The sequence below is a fragment of the Symphalangus syndactylus genome, chromosome 12 (assembly GCF_028878055.3).
Source record: "Symphalangus syndactylus isolate Jambi chromosome 12, NHGRI_mSymSyn1-v2.1_pri, whole genome shotgun sequence".
NCBI classification, from domain to species: domain Eukaryota; kingdom Metazoa; phylum Chordata; class Mammalia; order Primates; family Hylobatidae; genus Symphalangus; species Symphalangus syndactylus.
Window position 1 is genome coordinate 116,860,158 of NC_072441.2, and position 7,937 is coordinate 116,868,094.

A 7,937-nucleotide genomic window follows, 5' to 3' on the forward strand; every position below is an offset into this window, starting at 1 on the left:
AAGCATGGTTTAAATCTGTTAGCTGAATGCACAGATCAGAAAGAAGTTTCACCGAATGATTCTGTGTAGTTTATATTTGAAGACATTCCTTTTTCCACTATTACCCTCTTAGCGCTCCGAATCTCCACTTGCATTTTCTACAAAAAGAGTGTTTCATAACTGCTCAATCAAAAATATGTTTTATCTCTGTTAACTGAATTTACAGATCTGAAATAAGTTTCACAGAATGCATCTGTGTAGTTTTTATTTGAAGATATTCTTTTTTCCAATGTAGGCCTCTTAGCGCTTAGCATGTCCAATTGCAGTTTCTACAGAAAGAGTGTTTCAGAACGGCTCAATCAAAAGTAACGTTCAACTCGGTTAGTTGAATGCACAGAACAGAAAGAATTTTCACAGAATGCTACTGTGTAGTTTATATTTGAATATATTCCTTTTTCCACTATTACCCTCTTAGCGCTCCGAATGTCCGCTTGCATTTTCTACAGAAAGAGTGTTCAGAACTGCGCAATCAAAAGTATGGTTTAACTCTGTTAGCTTAATGAACATATCAGAAATAAGTTTCACACAATGCTTCTGTGAAATTTTTATTTGAAGATATTATTTTTCCCAATATAGGCCTCATAGCGCTCAGAATGTCCAATTGCAGTTTCTACAGAAAGAGTGTTTCAGAAAGGCTCAATCAAAAGTAAGGTTCAACTCTGTTAGTTGAATGCACAGAAGAGAAAGTAGTTTCATACAATGCTTCTGTGTAGTTTATATTTGAACATATTCTTTTTTCCACTGTTACCCACTTAGCGCTACGAATGTCCAGTTGCATTTTCTACAGACAGAGTGTTTCAAAACTGCTCAATGAAAAGTATGGTTTAACTCCGTTAGCTGAATGCTCAGATCGGAAAGAAGTTTCACAGAATGCTTCTGTGTAGTTTATATTTGAATATATTCCTTTTTCCACTACTACTCTCTTAGCGCTCCAAATGTCCAGTTGCATTTTCTACAGAAAGAGTGTTCAGATCTGCTCAATCAAAAGTATGGTTTAACTCTGTTAGCTGAATGCACAGATCAGAAAGATGTTTCACAGAATGATTCTGTGTAGTTTATATTTGGAGACATTCCCTTTTAAACTATTACACTCTTAGCGCTCCGAATCTCCACTTGCATTTTCTACAGAAAGAGTGTTTCAGAACGGCTCAATCAAAACTAAGGTTCAACTCTTTTAGTTGAACAAACAGAACAGAAAGAAGTTTCACACAATTCTTCTGTGTAGTTTTTATTTGTAGACATTATTTTTCCCAATATAGGCCTCTTAGCGCTCAGAATGTCCAATTGCAGTTTGTACAGAAAGAGTGTTTCAGAACGGCTCAATCAAAAGTAAGGTTCAACTCTGTTAGTTGAATGCACAGAACAGAAAGAAGTTCCATACAATGCTTCTGTGTAGTTTATATTTGAACATATTTTTTTTCCACTATTACCCACTTAGCGCTACGAATGTCCAGTTGCGTTTTCCACAGACAGAGTGTTTCAAAACTTCTCAATCAAAAGTATGGTTTAACTCTGTTAGCTGAATGCTCAGATCAGAAAGAAGTTTCACAGAATGCTTCTGTGTAGTTTATATTTGAATATATTCCTTTTTCCACTACTACGCTCTTAGCGCTCCAAATGTCCAGTTGCATTTTCTACAGAAAGAGTGTTCAGATCTGCTCAATCAAAAGTATGGTTTAACTCTGTTAGCTGAATGCACAGATCAGAAAGAAGTTTCACAGAATGCTTCTGTGTAGTTTATATTTGAATATATTCCTTTTTCCACTACTACGCTCTTAGCGCTCCAAATGTCCAGTTGCATTTTCTACAGAAAGAGTGTTCAGATCTGCTCAATCAAAAGTATGGTTTAACTCTGTTAGCTGAATGCACAGATCAGAAATAAGTTTCACAGAATGATTCTGTGTAGTTTATATTTGGAGACATTCCTTTTTCCACTATTACCCTCTTAGCGCTCCGAAACTCCACTTGCATTTTCTACAGAAAGAGTGTTTCAGAACGGCTCAAACAAAACTAAGGTTCAACTCTTTTAGTTGAACAAACAGAACAGAAAGAAGTTTCACACAATTCTTCTGTGTAGTTTTTATTTGTAGACATTCTTTTTCCCAATATAGGCCTCTTAGCGCTCAGAATGTCCAATTGCAGTTTCTACAGAAAGAGTGTTTCAGAACGGCTCAATCAAAAGTAAGGTTCAACCCTGTTAGTTGAATGCACAGAACAGAAAGTAGTTTCATACAATGCTTCTGTGTAGTTTATATTTCAACATATTTTTTTTCCACTATTACCCACTTAGCGCTACGAATATCCAGTTGCATTTTATACAGACAGAGTGTTTCAAAACTGCTCAATCAAAAGTATGGTTTAACTCAGTTAGCTGAATGCTCAGATCCGAAAGAAGTTTCACAGAATGCTTCTGTGTAGTTTATATTTGAATATATTCCTTTTTCCACTACTACGCTCTTAGCGCTCCAAATGTACAGTTGCATTTTCTACAGAAAGAGTGTTCAGATCTGCTCAATCAAAAGCATGGTTTAAATCTGTTAGCTGAATGCACAGATCAGAAAGAAGTTTCACCGAATGATTCTGTGTAGTTTATATTTGAAGACATTCCTTTTTCCACTATTACCTTCTTAGCGCTCCGAATCTCCACTTGCATTTTCTACAAAAAGAGTGTTTCATAACTGCTCAATCAAAAATATGTTTTATCACTGTTAACTGAATTTACAGATCAGAAATAAGTTTCACAGAATGCATCTGTGTAGTTTTTATTTGAAGATATTCTTTTTCCCAATGTAGGCCTCTTAGCGCTTTGCATGTCCAATTGCAGTTTCTACAGAAAGAGTGTTTAAGAACGGCTCAATCAAAAGTAAGTTTCAACTCTGTTAGTTGAATGCACAGAACAGAAAGAATTTTCACAGAATGCTACTGTGTAGTTTATATTTGAATATATTCCTTTTTCCACTATTACCCTCTTAGCGCTCGGAATGTCCACTTGCATTTTCTACAGAAAGAGTGTTCAGAACTGCGCAATCAAAAGTATGGTTTAACTCTGTTAGCTTAATGAACATATCAGAAATCAGTTTCACACAATGCTTCTGTGAAATTTTTATTTGAAGATATTATTTTTCCCAATATAGGCCTCTTAGCGCTCAGAATGTCCAATTGCAGTTTCTACAGAAAGAGTGTTTCAGAAAGGCTCAATCAAAAGTAAGGTTCAACTCTGTTAGTTGAATGCACAGAACAGAAAGAAGTTTCATACAATGCTTCTGTGTAGTTTATATTTGAACATATTCTTTTTTCCAGTATTACCCACTTAGCGCTACGAATGTCCAGTTGCATTTTCTACAGACAGAGTGTTTCAAAACTGCTAAATCAAAAGTATGGTTTAACTCTGTTAGCTGAATGCTCAGATCGGAAAGAAGTTTCACAGAATGCTTCTGTGTAGTTTATATTTGAATATATTCCTTTTTCCACTAATATTCTCTTAGCGCTCCAAATGTCCAGTTGCATTTTCTACAGAAAGAGTGTTCAGATCTGCTCAATCAAAAGTATGGTTTAACTCTGTTAGCTGAATGCACAGATCAGAAAGATGTTTCACAGAATGATTCTGTGTAGTTTATATTTGGAGACATTCCTTTTTCCACTATTACCCTCTTAGCGCTCCGAAACTCCACTTGCATTTTCTACAGAAAGAGTGTTTCAGAACGGCTCAAACAAAACTAAGGTTCAACTCTTTTAGTTGAACAAACAGAACAGAAAGAAGTTTCACACAATTCTTCTGTGTAGTTTTTATTTGTAGACATTCCTTTTCCCAATATAGGCCTCTTAGCGCTCAGAATGTCCAATTGCAGTTTCTACAGAAAGAGTGTTTCAGAACGGCTCAATCAAAAGTAAGGTTCAACTCTGTTAGTTGAATGCACAGAACAGAAAGATGTTTCATACAATGCTTCTGTGTAGTTTATATTTGAACATATTCTTTTTTCCACTATTACCCACTTAGCGCTACGAATGTCCAGTTGCATTTTCTACAGACAGAGTGTTTCAAAACTGCTCAATCAAAAGTATGGTTTAACTCAGTTAGCTGAATGCTCAGATCAGAAAGAAGTTTCACAGAATGCTTCTGTGTAGTTTATATTTGAATATATTCCTTTTCCAACTACTACGCTCTTAGCGCTCCAAATGTCCAGTTGCATTTTCTACAGAAAGAGTGTTCAGATCTGCTAAATCAAAAGTATGGTTTAATTCTGTTAGCTGAATGCACAGATCAGAAAGAAGTTTCACCGAATTATTCTGTGTAGTTTATATTTGAAGACATTCCTTTTTCCACTATTACCCTCTTAGCGCTCCGAATCTCCACTTGCATTTTCTACAAAAAGAGTGTTTCATAACTGCTCAATTAAAAATATGTTTTATCTCTGTTAACTGAATTTACATATCAGAAATAAGTTTCACAGAATGCATCTGTGTAGTTTTTATTTGAAGATATTCTTTTTCCCAATGTAGGCCTCTTAGCGCTTAGCATGTCCAATTGCAGTTTCTACAGAAAGAGTGTTTCAGAACGGCTCAATCAAAAGTAAGGTTCAACTCTGTTAGTTGAATGCACAGAACAGAAAGAATTTTCACAGAATGCTACTGTGTAGTTTATATTTGAATATATTCCTTTTTCCACTATTACCCTCTTAGCGCTCCGAATGTCCACTTGCATTTTCTACAGAAAGAGTGTTCAGAACTGCGCAATCAAAAGTATGGTTTAACTCTGTTAGCTTAATGAACATATCAGAAATAAGTTTCACACAATGCTTCTGTGTAGTTTTTATTTGAAGATATTATTTTTCCCAATAGAGGCCTCTTAGCGCTCAGAATGTCCAATTGCAGTTTCTACAGAAAGAGTGTTTCAGAAAGGCTCAATCAAAAGTAAGGTTCAACTCTGTTAGTTGAATGCACAGAACAGAAAGAAGTTTCATACAATGCTTCTGTGTAGTTTATATTTGAACATATTCTTTTTTCCACTATAACCCACTTAGCGCTACGAATGTCCAGTTGCATTTTCTACAGACAGAGTGTTTCAAAACTGCTCAATCAAAAGTATGGTTTAACTCTGTTAGCTGAATGCTCAGATCAGAAAGAAGTTTCACAGAATGCTTCTGTGTAGTTTATATTTGAATATATTCCTTTTTCCACTACTACTCTCTTAGCGCTCCAAATGTCCAGTTGCATTTTCTACAGAAAGAGTGTTCAGATCTGCTCAATCAAAAGTATGGTTTAACTCTGTTATCTGAATGCACAGATCAGAAAGAAGTTTCACAGAATGATTCTGTGTAGTTTATATTTGGAGACATTCCTTTTTCCACTATTACCCTCTTAGCGCTCCGAATCTCCACTTGCATTTTCTACAGAAAGAGTGTTTCAGAACGGCTCAATCAAAACTAAGGTTCAACTCTTTCAGTTGAACAAACAGAACAGAAAGAAGTTTCACACAATTCTTCTGTGTAGTTTTTATTTGTAGACATTCTTTTTAACAATATAGGCCCCTTAGCGCTCAGAATGTCCAATTGCAGTTTCTACAGAAAGAGTGTTTCAGAGCGGCTCAATCAAAAGTAAGGTTCAACTCTGTTAGTTGAATGCACAGAACAGAAAGAAGTTTCATACAATGCTTCTGTGTAGTTTATATTTGAACATATTTTTTTTCCACTATTACCCACTTAGCGCTACGAATGTCCAGTTGCGTTTTCTACAGACAGAGTGTTTCAAAACTGCTCAATCAAAAGTATGGTTTAACTCTGTTAGCTGAATGCTCAGATCAGAAAGAAGTTTCTCAGAATGCTTCTGTGTAGTTTATATTTGAATATTTTCCTTTTTCCACTACTACGCTCTTAGCGCTCCAAATGTCCAGTTGCATTTTCTACAGAAAGAGTGTTCAGATCTGCTCAATCAAAAGTATGGTTTAACTCTGTTAGCTGAATGCACAGATCAGAAATAAGTTTCACAGAATGCTTCTGTGTAGTTTATATTTGAATATATTCCTTTTTCCACTACTACGCTCTTAGCGCTCCAAATGTCCAGTTGCATTTTCTACAGAAAGAGTGTTCAGATCTGCTCAATCAAAAGTATGGTTTAAATCTGTTAGCTGAATGCACAGATCAGAAAGAAGTTTCACCGAATGATTCTGTGTAGTTTATATTTGAAGACATTCCTTTTTCCACTATTACCCTCTTAGCGCTCCGAATCTCCACTTGCATTTTCTACAAAAAGAGTGTTTCATAACTGCTCAATCAAAAATATGTTTTATCTCTGTTAACTGAATTTACAGATCAGAAATAAGTTTCACAGAATGCATCTGTGTAGTTTTTCTTTGAAGATATTCTTTTTCCCAATGTAGGCCTCTTAGCCCTTTGCATGTCCAATTGCAGTTTCTACAGAAAGAGTGTTTCAGAACGGCTCAATCAAAAGTAAGGTTCAACTCTGTTAGTTGAATGCACAGAACAGAAAGTATTTTCACAGAATGCTACTGTGTAGTTTATATTTGAATATATTCCTTTTTCCACTATTACCCTCTTAGCGCTCCGAATGTCCACTTGCATTTTCTACAGAAAGAGTGTTCAGAACTGCGCAATAAAAAGTATGGTTTAACTCTGTTAGCTTAATGAACATATCAGAAATCAGTTTCACACAATGCTTCTGTGAAGTTTTTATTTGAAGATATTATTTTTCCCAATATAGGCCTCTTAGCGCTCAGAATGTCTAATTGCAGTTTCTACAGAAAGAGTGTTTCAGAACGGCTCAATCAAAAGTAAGGTTCAACTCTGTTAGTTGATTGCACAGAACAGAAAGAAGTTTCATACAATGCTTCTGTGTAGTTTATATTTGAACATAATCTTTTTTCCACTATTACCCACTTAGCGCTACGAATGTCCAGTTGCATTTTCTACAGACAGAGTGTTTCAAAACTGCTCAATCAAAAGTATGGTTTAACTCTGTTAGCTGAATGCTCAGATCAGAAAGAAGTTTCACAGAATGCTTCTGTGTAGTTTATATTTGAATATATTCCTTTTTCCACTACTACTCTCTTAGCGCTCCAAATGTCCAGTTGCATTTTCTACAGAAAGAGTGTTCAGATCTGCTCAATCAAAAGTATGGTTTAACTCTGTTAGCTGAATGCACAGATCAGAAAGAAGTTTCACAGAATGATTCTGTGTAGTTTATATTTGGAGACATTCCTTTTTCCACTATTACCCTCTTAGCGCTCCGAATCTCCACTTGCATTTTCTACAGAAAGAGTGTTTCAGAACGGCTCAATCAAAACTAAGTTTCAACTCTTTTAGTTGAACAAACAGAACAGAAAGAAGTTTCACACAATTCTTCTGTGTAGTTTTTATTTGTAGACATTCTTTTTCCCAATATAGGCCTCTTAGCGCTCAGAATGTCCAATTGCAGTTTCTACAGAAAGAGTGTTTCAGAACGGCTCAATCAAAAGTAAGGTTCAACTCTGTTAGTTGAATGCACAGAACAGAAAGAAGTTTCATACAATGCTTCTGTGTAGTTTATATTTGAAAATATTCTTTTTTCCACTATTACCCACTTAGCGCTACGAATGTCCAGTTGCATTTTCTACAGACAGAGTGTTTCAAAACTGCTCAATCAAAAGTATGGTTTAACTCTGTTAGCTGCATGCTCAGATCAGAAAGAAGTTTCACAGAATGCTTCTGTGTAGTTTATATTTGAATATATTCCTTTTTCCACTACTACGCTCTTAGCGCTCCAAATGTCCAGTTGCATTTTCTACAGAAAGAGTGTTCAGATCTGCTCAATCAAAAGTATGGTTTAACTCTGTTAGCTGAATGCACAGAACAGAAAGAAGTTTCACCGAATGATTCTGTGTAGTTTATATTTGAAGACATTCC